At 50.2% G+C, this 17136-nt stretch overlaps 1 long non-coding RNA gene across 1 annotated transcript in view; it reads left to right on the forward strand.

Annotated features, from left to right (window-relative positions):
* Positions 1 to 2840: 2840 nt before the first annotated feature.
* LOC140469988 (uncharacterized) overlaps positions 2841 to 17136 on the forward strand; it is a 30707-nt gene continuing 16411 nt past the window's right edge. Inside the window, exons 1-2 of the long non-coding RNA XR_011956258.1 lie at positions 2841 to 2972; positions 3926 to 4040. This is a non-coding gene — a long non-coding RNA (uncharacterized lncRNA). The remainder of the gene's footprint in view (positions 2973 to 3925; positions 4041 to 17136) is intronic.

Below are 17136 nucleotides of genomic sequence, written 5' to 3' on the forward strand. Positions count from 1 at the left end.
TTCTGAAAGAAGGCAGCGAGTGGTGGATGATGGAAAATAATCAGCCTCCAGTGCGGTTATTAGTGGTGTTCCACAAGGATCTGTTTTGGGATCACTGCTATTTGTCATTTTTATAAAAGTCTTAGACGCAGGCATAGGTGGATGGATTAGTAAGTTTGCAGACGACAGCAAAGTCAGTGGAGTAGTGGACGTGTGGAAGAATGTTACAGGTTGCAGGGGGACTTGGATAAACTGTAGAATTGGGCTGAATGTGGCAAATGGAGTTCAATGCAGCTAAATGTGATGTGATGCACTTTGTGAAGAATAACAGGAAGGCAGAGTACTGGGTCAATGGAAAGATTCTTGGTAGTGTAGATGTGCAGAAGGATGTTGGAGGCCATATACATACATACATGCCTGAAAGTTGCCACCCAGGTGTACAGTACTGTTAAGGCGGCATACAGTGTGTTAGATTTCATTCGTAGATGGATTGAGTTCTGGAGCCGCAATATCATGCTGCAACTATCCAAAACACTGGTGCGGCCATATTTGGAATATTGTGTGCAGTTCTGGTGCCCATATTTCTGGAAGGATGTGGAAGCATTGGAAAAGGCACAGAGGATATTTACCAGGATGTCGTGTGTTCTGGAGGGAAGCTCTTATGAGGAAAGGTTGAGAGAATTGAACGTGTTCTCATTGGCAAGAAGAAGGCGAAGAGAGGATTTGATAGAGACAAACAAGATGATCAGAGGCTTAGATAGTGTAAATATATGGCTTACTTATAAGTATATGGCTGGCTGCCACTGTAAGTATACTCGGCATTCGGAGGCCTTTGAGGACGCTCCGTTACATGCGCGTGCAGGATAAGGTCACGTGGTGCATCGCACCGTTCCAAAACAAGGTCACGTGATGCACTGTTTCACGTGCCGGAGGCGTGCAGGGAGGTCACATGGTCCTCCGTATCGCGGGCAAAATGGGTTCACGTGGTACTCCGTTTCGCACGCAAAACAAGGTCACGTGGGGTCGAACATCCGGGAATGGAAGGAGGCAGAGAATGGAGTCAGACTAACAACCAATCAGAAGATAATCCCACCTCAGTGACTGCATGATATTTTTTACTATATAAAAAGACTGGGTCAGGGACAAGGGTGTGGTATTTTTCTGAACTGACACACTGTATAGTTTGTCAGGGACGGAAAGGTCGAGACCCAGAGCTCTGTATGCTTTATCCACTTACTGTAAAATAAACTCAAGAAGTGTGACACTGAATACCTTCTCCTATTGCTTCATTTTAAAGAACACGCAGGACTTGGCTCACACATAGAAGAAAGTAAGTTAGTAAATTGAGCCAGAGTCCGACAATAGGGTAGACAGTGAAAGTCTTTTTCCTAGGATGAAGACATTAGTGTGTATAAGGGGGCATATCTACAAATTGAGGGGTGATAGATTTAAGACAGATGTCAGAGGCAGGTTCTTTACTCAGAGTGGTTCGGGCATGGAATCCACTACCTACTAATGTCGTTAACTCAGCCACTATAGCGAGATTTAAACAATCCTTTAGATAAGCACATGGGTGATTTCAGGATAGTGTAGGGGGATGAGCTGAGAATAGTTCATAGGTTGGCGCAACATCAAGGACTGAAGAGCCTGTTCTGCGCTGTATTGTTCTCTGACTATTGTGCTACAAGTGATTTTTACTGACTTAAACAGAGTGATGGATCTTGTATTGTGGGCTTACGAAATGTCACTGATCTCTACCAAACATGTACGAGGTACAGAATGCTGCCTGACCTGCTGCGCTTTTCCAGCAATAAATTTTTCAGCTCTGATCTCCAGCATCTGCAGTCCTCACTTTCTCCATGTACGAGGTAGAGTCAGAGCAATAATAAGAGGCTGCAACAGGAGGGGGACAGGTAGCTCCATACAAAACCCGACTCCTTCTCAACTGTTTTCACCACAAAAACCGAGCGCCTTCCAGAAAAGCACCTCTATATCCCACCACTTTGCCCTACAATCGTGGTATCTGGCTGCGCACGAAGAGCAGTGCAATAGTCTGTACTGGGACCCTGAAACGCTTGGTAAAGAGTCAAATCATCTGAGCATTGAAAGCCCCATCACATTGAAAGCATTTTCTCTTGTTTTCACTGTTCCTGACTTCCCTTAGTTTTCCGAATGAACCTGCTAAAGTTGTTATTACACATATCTGCACAAGCTGTGAATTGAACCCAGGCCTCTCGGTCCAAGATTCGGGATATTTTCACCGCGTCACAAAACATCGACTCGAACTTCCTTTGTCCCTTGCCTGCGAAGTCACACCTGAATCAACTCTGCAATTGGGAGGAAGGGGCGGAACAGGAGGACCGAGTAGCGGCCGGTCCTCTAACCAGAGTGAATGAGGAAAGGGGCCAAAGCATTCTCGGGAGTGAGCGCTTCAAGATTGGTCAGAGAGCAAACTATTTTGCAGGATTGATCATTCTCATGATATAGTGGAGCATTAAATCTCTCTCATAAATCAATGTGAGATTTTAAGAAATCCTGTAGTTGAAATGTAAATCTGATAATGTACATATTTCCAATCGATTTACACAACTCGAGTAAGAAACTTCTTTTCAAACTCCCAGAACGATTAGTAATTTACATACCTGGCCGGTATGGTTGATTTGGACCAGACAATCTATTTGCATGTTAGACATCTCTATGACTGTAACTTGACAAAACAATTGTTAATGACTAATATTTTACCCATCAGTCTGTGCAGTTATGAATATTATCTATGAACTCACTAATAACCTCAGACGCACGCGCAGTTTGGTTTCAATGCAGAGCATGCGCAATGTCACATTGGTCAGTGCAGAGAGAAATGGAGCTGATTTCTCCGGCAGCGGCTGCGAGCGGCTTCAGAGAGCGGTGCTCAGAGCCTCGCTGGGAGAAAGGAGCGGAGAGAATTCACAAGTAAAGGTTAAAAAATCTCGAAAAAGACCCTCCAGGCCCGGGTAAGGAGGTGGCGGTCTCTGATCAGGGAAGGGGCCCAGGGTCACGGCCGCCATTTGTTTGAGGGAAGAGGGAGCGCGGGCCTCAGGGCCGCCATCTTGGGAAGGTCAAGGTGCAGGAGGGCGGGGCTCTCGGGGTCTGTAGAACAATCAGAGGAAAGGGAAGCCCCATTGTTATTGATTAATTCCACGAACACAGCTTCAATGGGCGATCCTGCAGGAATATCCTCTCTCCGTCCTGCTGGGATGTTTCACCCCATCAGAACCAGCAGCTCTCCTCCTCTCTCAGCTCCCCTTCTGTCCTTCCTGCAGCATCTGTCCCCTGGAACATTGAGCTGCCTGTCCTGTCCCTCCCTCAGCTGTTGTTCTGTAATACCTGTGATATCCCAGTCACATCTTAGATTGCTTCACTAAAGACAGGAATGCACCCGATGGATGTTTCTTAACTTCAGTAATTGTTTAATACTCACTTACAGGTTTTTAATTACATCGTTTTTGAAGCATTTACTTCACACTCAATCATTTGCAATGGCGGGATTTGAACCTGTGTCCAGAGAACACTTGCTGAGTTTCTGTATAAATTGTCACACAATAATGCTACTAGGCCACCACTTCGCCTGCTCACAGTTTGTATATCCCATTGCAACATGAATCAAAACCCTTTCTTCCTGCACACTTGTTTGATCCGGCACTCTGGTGATGTGACTCAGTACCTCTCCATGTGGTATCCCTCACTGTGTGGGTCTAATTGCTGCCTCTGTCAGCGTCTCTCACATTTGAAGCTACTCCAGACCATGAGCCAACAGAATTCTCCACTCCAGAGAGATGAGGCAGCACAGGTCAGGAATGGAGACTGGGATTTTCCAGATCTCTGTGGGCTCAGTGCCATTCTATATGTGTAACCCTCAAAGCATGAGTCTAATTTCCCATTCTGCCTATTTCTGTGTCTTCTACAGGTACTCATGGAGTTCCTGACTCAATAGACTTGCCAACTGCTGGTTGGGACGATGGATGGTCAGCCAGAAAGACAAATCAGGGAGGTCGGGAGTCTTCAATACATCCTGCTGCCAGGTAAGATCATTCCAGTGCACAGAGCAGAAAGTAATAAGGGGGATCCAAACATCAGCTAACAAGACATGACATAGAGAAAGTGCTGGAGGGGGAGCACAGTACAAACACACCCCAGGCTCAATCACCACGCCTGCTGCAGGTTTTGTTGTAATGAGACAGCATCGGGAGTTCCCAGGTATCAGTCCAGGCCTGTGCTTTCTTAGGGAGCATCAGAACAACTGAGGGGAAAGCAGGCCTCCCACGAGAGGGTGGTAATGCTGCCTGGGATCTTTCTCTTCCCTATTCCCTCTCCAACACTGTATCTATGGCTTGTATTGAGGACCAGTGTCTTCAATCATTCTAACTCCTATAACAGTTCCTATCTCTGTCATCTCCTCCCCTCTCACCAATTATTTCACATATTTGAAACCTCCAGTCCAGATGACCATCCGTATCACTGTAACTTGCTTCAGTCTCTACAACATGCCTTGTCTCGATAGTCTCCTCCTCCAATAACTGGAGACATCGGGTCTGTTTCTGTACGGCATGACTCTTCAGCCGAAGTTTCCTAAATGGAATGAGTCGTGTTTGCCTGTGTTTGGCCCATACCACTTCAAACCTTCTCCTCTCCATGTACCTGCCCGAGTGTCTTTTCAATGTTGAAATTGTACTTGTTTTTACCATTTCCTCTGGCAGTCCATTCCGTCTATGCACCATCCTCTGTGGATAATGTTGCCCCTCAGCTCCCTCTTTAAATCCTTGCTCTCTCACCCCACATTTATGCCTCTAGCTTTGGACTCACCTACCCTTGTCAATTCACCTTACTTAGATCATACATGGTTTCATAAACCTTTATAACGTCGCCCTGTGGCCTCCTCTGCCCAGGAGAAATATTGACGACAGTGTTACCAATATCTCTAACTCATGTACTCAATGCTCTGACCAATGAAGACAAGTGTGCCAATTGCTGCTTTCAACACCCTGTCGCCCTGTGATGCCAGTCCACGGAACAATGTAACTGCACCCCTTGGTCTCTCTCTGTTCGACAGCACTGCCCAGGGCCCAACTATTATCCGTATGAGTCCTCCCTGGTTTGTCTTAACTAAATCCAACACCTGAATTAAACTCCATCTTTCATTCCTTGGCCCAGTTGATTAACATCCCCTTCGGTAATTATATTCCCTGCCCACTCTTCCACTCATCTTGGTATCCATAAACATACGAACAGGGACTCCTGTATTTTCACTCAAATTGTTTATGTAAATGGTGCACAACAGTGGTCCCAGCACCAATCCTTACAGCACACTGCTGGTCAGAGGCCTCCAGTCTGAACAACAACCCTCTCCCACCACCCTCTCCCTCCACCCTCTGTCTCCCACTGTCATCCCATTTTGTATCCAGTTGGTGAGCTCTCCCTGATCCCTTGTGATCTACCCTTACTAACCAATGTATCATGCTACACCCTGAACAAGGGCTTGCAGAAGCCAGAAACAACGTCTGTTGCTCTTGTTTTAGTCTATCTTTTATCTTTTTGGTCACATCTTGAGCAAACTCCAGTCAAGATTGTGGGACATGTTTTCCCATGCACAAAGTCATGCTGGCTGTCCGTAATCAGGCCTTATCTTTCCAAATGCATGTAAGACCTACCTCTCAGAATGACCTCCAACAACTGACCCACCCTGATGTCTCGCTCATCAGTCTGTAGTTCCCTGGCTTTCTCTTGCAGCCTTTCTTAATTGATGACATAACATTACAATCATAGTCAGAGTCATACCGTACTCTTTGGTTAACGCTAACCATACTCTAAAACTGATCTCATCGCACCTGCCTGTTCCTGGATCACATCCCTTCAAACCTTTCCTATTTCTGTACTAATCCAAATGTCTTTTAAACATTGTTATTGTCCCCATGTTCACCCCTTCCTTGGCAAGTTCATTCCACACACAACCCACCCTCTGTGTAACAAAGTGCCTCTCGTGTCTTTTTTAAAAATGTCTTTCCTCTAAACTTAAAAATGTAGTGCCTTGTCTTGAAACTCCCCTGTCCATGGGAAAAGACAACTCCCATTAACTCTATCGATCCCCCTCATGATTTTATAAACTTCTATGAGGTCATCTGTCAACATTCAGGTTTCAGTGAAAAATACCAACCTATTCAGCCTTTCTTTATACTGAAGCCTTTCGTACCCAGCCACATCCCAGTAAATCTCCTCCCAACCCTTTCCAACTTAATAATATCCTTCCTATAACTGGGCGACCAGAACTGGACACAGTATTCCAGAAGAGGACTCACCAATGGCCTGTATAATCTCAATGCGACTTCCCAACTCCTATATCCAAAGGACTGAGCAATTAAAGCAAGTGAGGCAAGCACCTTTTTAAAACTATCCTGTCTCTCCATGTTACAAACTTCAAAGAATTATGTAGCTGAACACTGAGGTCCCTCTGTTCTATAACACCACTGAAGGCCTTGCCATTAATTGTATGAGCCCTGCCTGTGTTTGTTGCACAAAATGCATTACCTTGCATTTATTCAGATTAAACTCCATCTACAGTTTTTCAGCCATTCATTCACACATTTAATCAGGATCCCTTTGTAATCTCAGAAAACCTTCTTCATGTCCACAATGCCACCCTCCAGTCTAACAGCCTATCACACACAGCTCTCTATGTTACAAATATCTCTGCTTGGGGCCCGACAATTTCTTCACCAGCTTCCCACAGTGTCCTGAGATCCATTTGATCAGGTCCTGGGGATTTATCTACCTTTGCATTTTAAAACCTCCAGCACCTCCTTTTCTATAATGTGGACTCATTTCAAGACATTGAGTCATAGAGATGTACAGCACGGAAACAGGCCCTTCGGACCAACTCCTGCATGACGTTTCTAGTCACATTTGCCACAATTTTCCCAATATCCCTCTAAACCCTTGCTATTCATACACCCATCCACATGCCTTTTAAATGTATTTCTATCAGCCTCCACTATTTGCTCTGGCAGCTTATTCCATCCACTCTGTGGGAGCCAGTTGTCCTTTAGACCCCTTTGAAAAGTTTCCCTCGCCTGGGGAAATGACCTTGTCTATTGACCCTGTCGATGACCACCATGATTTTAAACACCCTTTATCGGTTAACTCCTCAGCTTCCCATGTTCAACTGAAAACAGCCCCAGCCTATTCAGGCTTTTCCCTGAAGTAAAAACCCTCCAACCCTGGCAACGTCTTTGGTCATTTCTTCTGAACCCTTTCATGTTCCACGACATCCTTCCGATGGCATTGAGACCAGAATTGCACACAGTATTCCAAAAGTGGTCAGGCCAAACACTGTTTAGTTCCCTGAGCGCCCCAGTCTTTATCCACAGTAAGTTCCAAAGTGAAATATTTGTTTTGGATCTTGTAGTTTCACACTTTGTTGCCTTCATTGATCATTAAGGAGACCGGGTTTGTCCCGAGCTCTTCTTTTGCTCTTAATACACTTGTAGAGTCTCTTTGGATTCTCCTTAACTTTCTCTGCCAAAGCTATCTCGTGTCCCCTTTTTACATTCCTGATTTCCATCCTAAGTGTATTTCTACAGCCCGGATGCTCCTGAAGGGATTCCCTTGAGTCAGCCAGTTATATCTGACATGTGACCCCTTTTTTCTTGACCACAGCCTCGAATCTCAGCCAGTGTTTCCTAATTCAGTCAGCATTGAGCTGCACACTAACAGGAACACGCTGGCGCTGAACGCTCCTTTTGTCTCGGTTTTAAAATATTCCTACTTGCCAGACTTCCCTTTATCTGCAAATAGCCGACCCAGATCTACTTTAAAAATTCCTGTCTAATACTATCTTGCTCCATTGAATAACTTTAACTTGTGGACCAGGCCTGTCCTTTTCCATCACTATTTTCAAACTAATACAATTGTGGTAACTTTCCAAAGTGCTCCCCCACTAACACCTCAGTCCCGTTCCCGACCTTGTTTCCCAAGGGGAGGTCAGGTTTAGCCCCATTCTCCAGTTGGGCCATTTACGTAATGACTTGGAGTTTTCAGAACACACTTAACAAATTCCTTCCATCCAAATGCTTAACTTAGTAACAATCCCAGTCCAGGTTTGGAACGGTTAAGATCCCCTATCATTCCAACCCTATTATTCTAAGAGATATCTGAAATCTCCTGACATATTTGCTCCTCCATCTCCCATTGCCTATCGCTGTAGTCCGACCGTAGAAAACTAATGACCAATTTTTATTTCTCAGTTCCACTAATATCGTTTAACTGGGCGATCCGACATGAATACTCCCTCGAGGTACTGCTGGGATGTTTCCCCCAATCAAACCCACCCGCTCTCCTCCTGATTTGCCTCCTGTTCTATCCTTCCTGTATTCTCCGGAACATTGAGCTGCTGGTCCTGTTGCTCCCTCAGCTGTGTTTCTGTAATATCTATGGGATCCCAATCCCATGTTCCCATCCATGCTCTGGGTTCATCTGCCTTATCTGTCTTGGCCTTTGCATTGAAATAACTGCCGTTTAATCCACCAATTTTCCATAATTGTCTGCTATGTTCTTGCCTGCCTTGTCTACTTATATTCCTCTCTTGAACATTTGTACCAGCCTCAACTTTCTTTCTGGCCTTACAACTCTTTGGGGTCACACAGCCCTGCCAGATGAGTTTAAATCCTCTCGAGCAGCTCCAGCAACGTTCCCCACCAGGATGTGGGTCCCCCTCCTGTTCCCAGTTCAGGCGTATTCCCCACCCTGTCTACCTGTGCTGACACCTTCAGACATCCAGGGACTTGCCCACCAAGGTCCCTGTATTCCTCAGTACTCCAGGAGGACCTACCATTCATGATGTATATCATTCGTTTATTAGACTTCCCACAATGCATTACCTCACAGTGATCAGAAGTAAACTCTGTCTGCCATTACTCTGCTCAGTTTAGCATCTGATCGATATCAGACTGCAGCCTGAGTCCATCCCCCTCACTGTGGACAACACCCTCACCTTTCAGGTTATCTGCAAACCTACTAATGTTACCTTCTGCTTTCACATCCGAGTGATTAATGTCCATAATGAACAGCAATGGCTCCTGCACAGATCCCTGTGGTACACCCGCTGGGCAAAGGCTTTCAATCAGAAAACCAACCCTCCACCAATTGTGGAGCCAATTTACCAACTTACCTTGGATCCCATGGGCTCTTCCCTTTTGGACCAGCCTTCCATGTGGGACCTTGTCAAAGACCTTAATGAACTCCATATAAACCACATCATCTGCACTGCCCTCATCAAAATTGTTAGGACAGTCGTCTAGCAAATCCATACAGATAATCCCTAATGAAATTGTGGGGGTATCCGTTTTTGGCGAATACATTGTATCGGTGTTCTTCTTCCTCTTTTTGCAGTTCTGGTGTACTGCAGTGTGTTGTGGCCCTTTTGAATAGTGTCTTGATGCAACTTCTTTTGTGTGTGTTGGGGTGGTTGCTTTCGTAGTTCAGGACTTGGTCTGTGTGTGTGGCTTTCCTGTAAACCTTTGTGGTGAATTCTCCGTTTGGTGTTCTCTGTACCATCACGTCTAGGAATGGGAGTTGGTTGTCCTTTTCTTCCTCTCTAGTGAATCGGATTCCTGTGAGTGTGGCGTTGATGATCTGGTGTTTGTTCTCTATTTCTGTGTTTTTAATGATTACAAAGGTGTCATCCACATATCTGACCCAGATTTTGAGTGAATTTGCGGTAAGACGGTTTGTTCTAACCTTTGCATTACCGCTTCTGCTATGAGTCCAGAGATGGGTGAGCCCATGGGGGTGCCGTTGATTTGTTCATATATTTGGTTGTTGAATGTGAAGTGTGTTGTGAGGCACAGGTCCAGTAGTTTGAGTATGGAGTCTTTGTTGATAGGTTCCCCGTCTTGTTGTCTGTTGTGTCTGTCCAGCAGGTTGGCAATTGTTTCTCTGGCTAGGGTTTTGTCGATAGAGGTGAACAGTGCCGTTACATCGAATGAGACCATAGTTTCTTCCTTGTCTATGTGTATATTTCTGATGATGTCCAAGAATTCCTGTGTTGTCTGTACAGAGTGTCTGGATCCACTGATCAGGTGTTTCAGTTTCTGCTGTAGTTCTTTAGCCAGTTTGTGTGATGGTGTCCCTGGTAGTGATACTATGGGTCTGAGTGGGATGGCTGGTTTGTGCACTTTAGGTAGTCCATAGAGTCTGGGGGTGTTGTTGCTTTCAGGTTTCACACTCTGACGGTCAAACCTGCTTATCTGTCCATTTTTTTTGTAGGTTTCTCAGTGTGTTGTTTTTCCTATTGGTGAGCTGCGGGGTGGGGTCAAACTCCACACAATTTCATCCACAGATGTCTCGGGGAAAGACAACAGAATGAAGACATGCCACGACCCAAAGGACTAGTCACACTACCATACATCAAGAACATTTCGGAACTGACAGCCAGACTACTGCGATCTCAAGGACTCATAACAGCACACAAACCAACAGCCACTCTCAGACAACAACTCACCTGACACCCAGCATGAGCAAAACCAATGTAGTGTACAAAATCGCATGCAAGGACTGCACAAAACACTACATAGGACAAACAGGAAGACAGCTAACAATCCGCATCCATGAACACCAACTAGCCACGAAACGACACGACCAGCTACCCTTAGTAGTCACACAGGCAGATGACAAGCAACATGAATTCGACTGGGACAACACCACTATTATAGGACAAGCCAAACAGAGAACAGCCAGGTAATTCCTAGAGGCATGGCACTCATCCACAGATTCAATCAATAAGCTCATCAACCTGGACCCAATATACCGGCCACTACAGCGGACAACTGGAACTGACAACCGGAATCGGCAGATACAAACCACTATAAATGCTGGAGGAAAGATCACATAAGCGCTTCACAGGAGGCTCCCAAGCACTGAGGATGTCACCTAGGCAGGGGACGAAACGTCTGCAACACAAATTCCCAACTCGGCGAACAGAAACACAACAACGAGCACCCGAGCTCCAGATCTTCACCCAAACGTTGAAGCCCTTTCGACTCTGCAAAGCTCCGTCATGAACAACCCACCATCTCTCTATTTCCTTTGCCTTCTTCAGTGTCTGCAACTCTCGCTGTATCTTCCAGTAACGTTCTTTAGTTACTGCAGGTCTGCCTAGCTCCCCGATAACCTGTTCCATCCCATACAGCTCCCTCAATCACTGTAACACCCCCTGCTCTGTCTAATCCTCCTCTTCCCCACTGTCTTCCAGGCCCAACGGCGATCCTGTAAGACAGCAGTGTGGAATGGGATGTTATAAACCTCAGCTGAGGCTTGAGGCCTACCATTACCTGGGAGTCACAAGGGGAGAGAACCTGAGAGAGAGCAGCACAAACCGGGAGAATATACATCAGCAACGAGGATTGGGGCCGACTGGGACTTGGATTTGGATAAAAAGCAGAGCAGGAGGCTCGAAATCAGCACCGAGTCACAGAGGGAGGGACTGTGTGAGGGAGCAACTTGGAGCAGGAGCTTGAGGCTGACTCACACCTGGGAGAAGAGAAATCCGCACTGAGGATCGAGGCCTAGTTGTACCTGGGAGTCACAGAGACGGTGACCCTGTGAGGGAACAGACTGGAGTGAGAGCTGGATGATTACATGTCCGAGGAGACACATCACTGTGTGTGCACGTGTCCCTCCATTGTTCTGTGTTTGTGTGTGTACGTCTGCTTCCCTCACTATGTGTGTGTAACTCTCCTGACTGTGTGTGTTTGCCCCTCCCTTACTGTGTGTGCATGCGTGTCCCTCCCTCACTGTGTGTGTGTGTGTGTTTGTGTGTGTGCATGTCTGCGTGTCTCCCTCCCTCACTTTGTGTGTGTGTGTGTGCCCTCTCTCGCTTTCTGAGCATGTCCCACCCTAGCTGTGTCTGCTTGTCTCAACTTCGCTGTGTGTGTGCGTGTCCCACCCTCGCTGTTTGTGTGTGTCCCTCTTGCTGTGAGTGTGTGAGCCACTCTTGCAGTGTGTGAGGGTGTCCTCCCCTCGCTCTGTATGTGTGTGTATGCATATCGCTCGCTCACTGTGTGTCTGTGTGTACCACCCTCGCTGTGTGAGTATGTATGCATGTCCCTCTCTCACTGCGTGCATGTCGCTTTTGCTGTGTGTGTGTCCCTCATGCTGTGTGTGTGCGTGTCCCTCCCTTGTTGTGTTTGTGTGTGTCCCTCCGTTGCTGTGTGTGTATGCCCCTCCCTCACTGTGTGAGCGTGTCCCCTCCCTCGCTGCGTGTGAGCGTGCCCCCCCGCTGCGTGTGAGCGTGTCCCCCCCATCGCTGCGTGTGAGCGTGTCCCCCCCTCGCTGCGTGTGAGCGTGTCCCCCCCCTCGCTGCGTGTGAGCGTGTCCCCCCCCTCGCTGCGTGTGAGCGTGTCCCCCCCCTCGCTGCGTGTGAGCGTGTCCCCCCCCTCGCTGCGTGTGAGCGTGTCCCCCCCCTCGCTGCGTGTGAGCGTGTCCCCCCCCTCGCTGCGTGTGAGCGTGTCCCCCCCCTCGCTGCGTGTGAGCGTGTCCCCCCCCTCGCTGCGTGTGCGCGTGTCCCCCCCCTCGCTGCGTGTGCGCGTGTCCCCCCCCTCGCTGCGTGTGAGCGTGTCCCCCCCTCGCTGCGTGTGAGCGTGTCCCCCCCCTCGCTGCGTGTGAGCGTGTCCCCCCCCTCGCTGCGTGTGAGCGTGTCCCCCCCCTCGCTGCGTGTGAGCGTGTCCCCCCCCTCGCTGCGTGTGAGCGTGTCCCCCCCTCGCTGCGTGTGAGCGTGTCCCCCCCCTCGCTGCGTGTGAGCGTGTCCCCCCCCTCGCTGCGTGTGAGCGTGTCCCCCCCCTCGCTGCGTGTGAGCGTGTCCCCCCCCTCGCTGCGTGTGAGCGTGTCCCCCCCCTCGCTGCGTGTGAGCGTGTCCCCCCCCTCGCTGCGTGTGAGCGTGTCCCCCCCTCGCTGCGTGTGAGCGTGTCCCCCCCCTCGCTGCGTGTGAGCGTGTCCCCCCCCTCGCTGCGTGTGAGCGTGTCCCCCCCCTCGCTGCGTGTGAGCGTGTCCCCCCCTCGCTGCGTGTGAGCGTGTCCCCCCCCTCGCTGCGTGTGAGCGTGTCCCCCCCCTCGCTGCGTGTGAGCGTGTCCCCCCCCTCGCTGCGTGTGAGCGTGTCCCCCCCTCGCTGCGTGTGAGCGTGTCCCCCCCCTCGCTGCGTGTGAGCGTGTCCCCCCCTCGCTGCGTGTGAGCGTGTCCCCCCCTCGCTGCGTGTGAGCGTGTCCCCCCCCTCGCTGCGTCTGAGCGTGTCCCCCCCTCGCTGCGTGTGAGCGTGTCCCCCCCCTCGCTGCGTCTGAGCGTGTCCCCCCCCCTCGCTGCGTCTGAGCGCGTCCCCCCCCCTCGCTGCGTCTGAGCGTGTCCCCCCCCTCGCTGCGTCTGAGCGTGTCCCCCCCCCTCGCTGCGTGTGAGCGTGTCCCCCCCCTCGCTGCGTGTGAGCGTGTCGCCCCCCCTCGCTTCGTGTCTCAGCAAGCCTCTCACTCGCTGTGGATGTGTGTGTGTGTTTGTGTGTGCGTGCGTGGCCCTTCCTTCTTGTGTGTGTGTGTGTACGTGTCACACCGTCACAGTATATTTTTGTGTGTCGCCCCTTCACTGCGTGTCCCTCAGTCGCTGCTTGTGTGTGTGTAACTCCATCGCGTTGTGTGTATGTGTCTCTCTCTTGCTGTGTGTGTGCATGTCTCACCCTCGCTCTGTGTGTCTGTGTGTGTGTGCGTGTCCCTCCCTCGTTTTGTGCACGTGTCCCCCTCGTGCTGGGAGAATGTGTCTCCCTCTTGATGTGTATGAGAGTGTCACTCCCTCACTGTGTGTCCCTCCCTCGCTGTGTGTCTGCGTGTATCCCCTTAACTGTGTGTATGTGTGCGTGTCCCTCTCTCGCTCTGTGTGTGTATGTCCCTCTTGTGTGTGCACGTGTCACTCCCTCGCTCTGTGTGTGTGTCCCTCCCTCACTATGTGAGTGCATATACCCCCTTGCTGTGTGTGCATGTGTTCCTCCCTCTCCCTGTGTGTGCGTGCTTCTCATCAATTTCTGTGCACATGCCCTGCCCCTCGCCGTGTGTGCGTGCTTGTCCCTCCCCCATGCTATGTGTGTGCATGTCCTTCCCTTCCTTGCTCTGTGTTTGTGTGTGTGTGTGTGTGTGTGTTCCTCCCTTGCTGTGTGTGTCCCTCCCTCTCTTTGTGTGTGTGCATCCCTCCCTCGCTGTGTGTGTGCATCCCTCCCTCGCTGTGTGTGTGCGTCCCTCTGTCGCTGTGTGTGCATATCCCTCCCTCGCTGTGCGTGTGCATGTCCCTCCCTTGCTGTGTGTCTCAGCAAGTCCCTCGCTTGCTGTGTGTGTGTGTGTGTGTGAGCGTGCGCGTCTCTTGCTTGCTCTGGGTGTGTGTGTGTGTCCCTCTCTCGCTGTGTGTGTGTGTGCATTTCTTGCTTGCTGTGTGTGTGTTTCCCTTCCTCTATTGTGTACGTGTCACACTCTCACATTATGTGTTTGTGTGTCCCCCCCTTCGCTGCGTGTTTCTCACTTGCTGTGTGTGTACGTGTCCCTCCCTCACTCTGTGTGTGAAAGTGTGTCTCCCTCCCTTGCTGTGAATGTGTGTCCCCCTCCTCGCTGTGTGTGTGCGTGTGTGTGTGTGTGTGTGTCCCACCTCACTGTGAGTGTGTGCGCGCATCCCTCCCTTACTATGTATGTGCGTGTCCCTCCCTCGCTGTGTATGTGTGGGTTTCCCCTCCTTGCTCTGTGTGTGTGTGTGTGTGTGTGTCCCTCTTGGTGTGCATGGCCCTCCCTCGCTGTGTGTGCATGTCCCTCACTGGCTGTGTGTGCGTGTCCCCCTCTCGCTGTGTGTGTGTCTGTGTTTGTGTGCTTTCTCATGCATGTGTCGCTCCCTCGCTGTGTGTGTGTGCTTGTGTATCCCTCCCTTGCTCTGTGTATGCGTGTGTCCCTCCTTTGCTATGTGTGTGTGTGTGTGGTCCCACCCTCACTGTCTGTATGTGTGTGTGTCCCTCCCTCTCTGTGTATGTGTGAATTTCCCCCCCTTGCTCTGTGTGTGTGTGTCCCTCTTGCTGTGCATGTGTGTGCGTGTCCCTCCCTCTCTGTGTATGTGTGAATTTCCCCCCCTTGCTCTGTGTGTGTGTGTCCCTCTTGCTGTGCATGTGTGTGCGTGGCCCTCCCTCGCTGTGTGTGTCTCTCCCTCGCTCTCTGTGTGTGGGCCCACCCTCGCTGTCTGTGTGTGTGCGTGTCCCTCCCTTGCCGTGTATTTGTGTGTCCCTCTCTCGCTGTGTGCCTGTATTTGTCTGCTTGCGCATGCGCGTGTCCCTCCCTCGCTATGTTTATATGTGTGTCCCTTGCTGTGTATGTGACAGTTCCCCCCCTTATGTCTCTGTGTGTGTGTGTCCCTCTTCCTGTGTGTGTATGAGTGCATGTCCCCCCTTGCTGTGTGTGCGTGTCCTTCTTTCCCTTGCTCTGTGTGTGTGTGCACGTGTCCCCCCTTGCTGTGAGTATGTGTCCCTCTTGATGTGTATGTGAGTGTCACTCCCTCACTGTGTGTATGTATGTGCCTCCCTCACTGTGTGTGCGTGTCCCTCTTGCTGTGGGTGTGTGTGCATGGCCCTCCCTCGCTGTGTGTGCATCTGTCACCCCCTCACTATGTGTGTGTGTGTCTCTCCCTCGCTCTGTGTGTGTGTGTGTGTGTGTGTGTGTGTGTGTGTGTCTCTGCCTCTCTGTGTGTCTGCGAGTATCCCCTTAACTGTGTGTATATGTGCGTGTCCCTCCCTCGCTGTGTGTGTGTGAGACCCTCTTGCTGTGTGTGCATGTCACTCCCTCGCTGTGTGTGTGTGTGTGTGTGTCCCTGCCTTGCTCTTTGTGTATATCCCCCTAACAGCAAGTGCGCATCTCCCCTTGCTGTGTGAGGGCATGTCCCACCTCGCTGTGTGCGCGTGTGTCTCTCCCTTGCTGTGTTTGTGTGTGTCCCCTCTCCCTGTGTGTGAGTGCCCCCTCTCAATTTCTGTGCACATGCCCTCCCCATCGCCGTGTGTGTGCTTGTTCATCCTTCCCTGTGTGTGTATCCCTCCTTCCGTGTGTGTGTGTCTGTCTGTTTTCCTCCCTCACTCTGTGTGTATGTACGTTTCACTCTCTCGCTGTTTGCGTGTCTCCCGCTCGCTGTGTGTGTGTGTGTCCCACCCTCGCTGTGTGTGTGTGTCCCTCCCTCGCTGTGCGTGTGCGTGTTCCTCCCTCTCTGCGTGTCTCACCTTGCTGTGTGTGTCCCTCGCTCGCTGTGTGTGTGTCTCGCTTGCTGTGTGTGTGTGTTTGTGTGTGTGTCCCTTCTTCATTGTGTGTATGTGTGTGTGTATGTGTCACACCCTCACAGTATGTGTTTGTGTGTGTCCCCCTACGTGTGTGTGTGTGTGTGTGTGTGTGCGTGTGTGTGTGTATGTGCGCTGTGAGAGTGCATATACCCCCTCGCTGTGTGCGCGTGTCCCTTCCTTGCAGTGTATGTGCGTGTCTCTCCCTCGCTGTGTGTCTGCGTGTATTACCTTCAACGTAAGAGTGTGTGTTTGTCCCTTCCTCACTGTGTGTGCGCGTCTCTCCCTTGCTGTGTGTGTGTGTGTGTGTGTATGTGTGCGTGTCCCTCCTTCACTTTGCGTGTATGTGTGTCCCTGTCCCTCGCAGTGTGTGTCTCCCTCCCTCACAGTGTGTCTGCGAGTATCCCCCTTACTGTGTGTGTTTGTGTATCCCTCCTTTGCTTTGCGTGTGTGTATCCCTGTCCCTCGCTGTGTGTGTCCCTCCCTCGCCGTGTGTCTGTGAGTATATCCCTCGCTGTGTGTGTGTGTGTCCCTCCCTCACTGTGTGTCTGCGGGTAACCCCCATCACTGTGTGTGTTTGCGTGTCGCTCCCTCGCTGCGTGTATCCCACGCTCGTTGTGTGTGCACGTGTCCTTCCCTTGCTCTGTATTTGTGTGTGTGTGTGTGTGTGTGTGTATCTGTTCATGTTCCTCCCTCGCTTTGCATGTGTGTTTCCGTCCCGTGTGTGTGCGCACGCGCGTGTGCATGTCCCTCCCTTGCTCTATGTGTGTGTGTGTATCCCTCCCTCACTTTGCGTGTGTATCCGT

This window comes from Chiloscyllium punctatum, chromosome 50 (genome assembly GCF_047496795.1).
Source record: "Chiloscyllium punctatum isolate Juve2018m chromosome 50, sChiPun1.3, whole genome shotgun sequence".
In the NCBI taxonomy this organism is placed as follows: domain Eukaryota; kingdom Metazoa; phylum Chordata; class Chondrichthyes; order Orectolobiformes; family Hemiscylliidae; genus Chiloscyllium; species Chiloscyllium punctatum.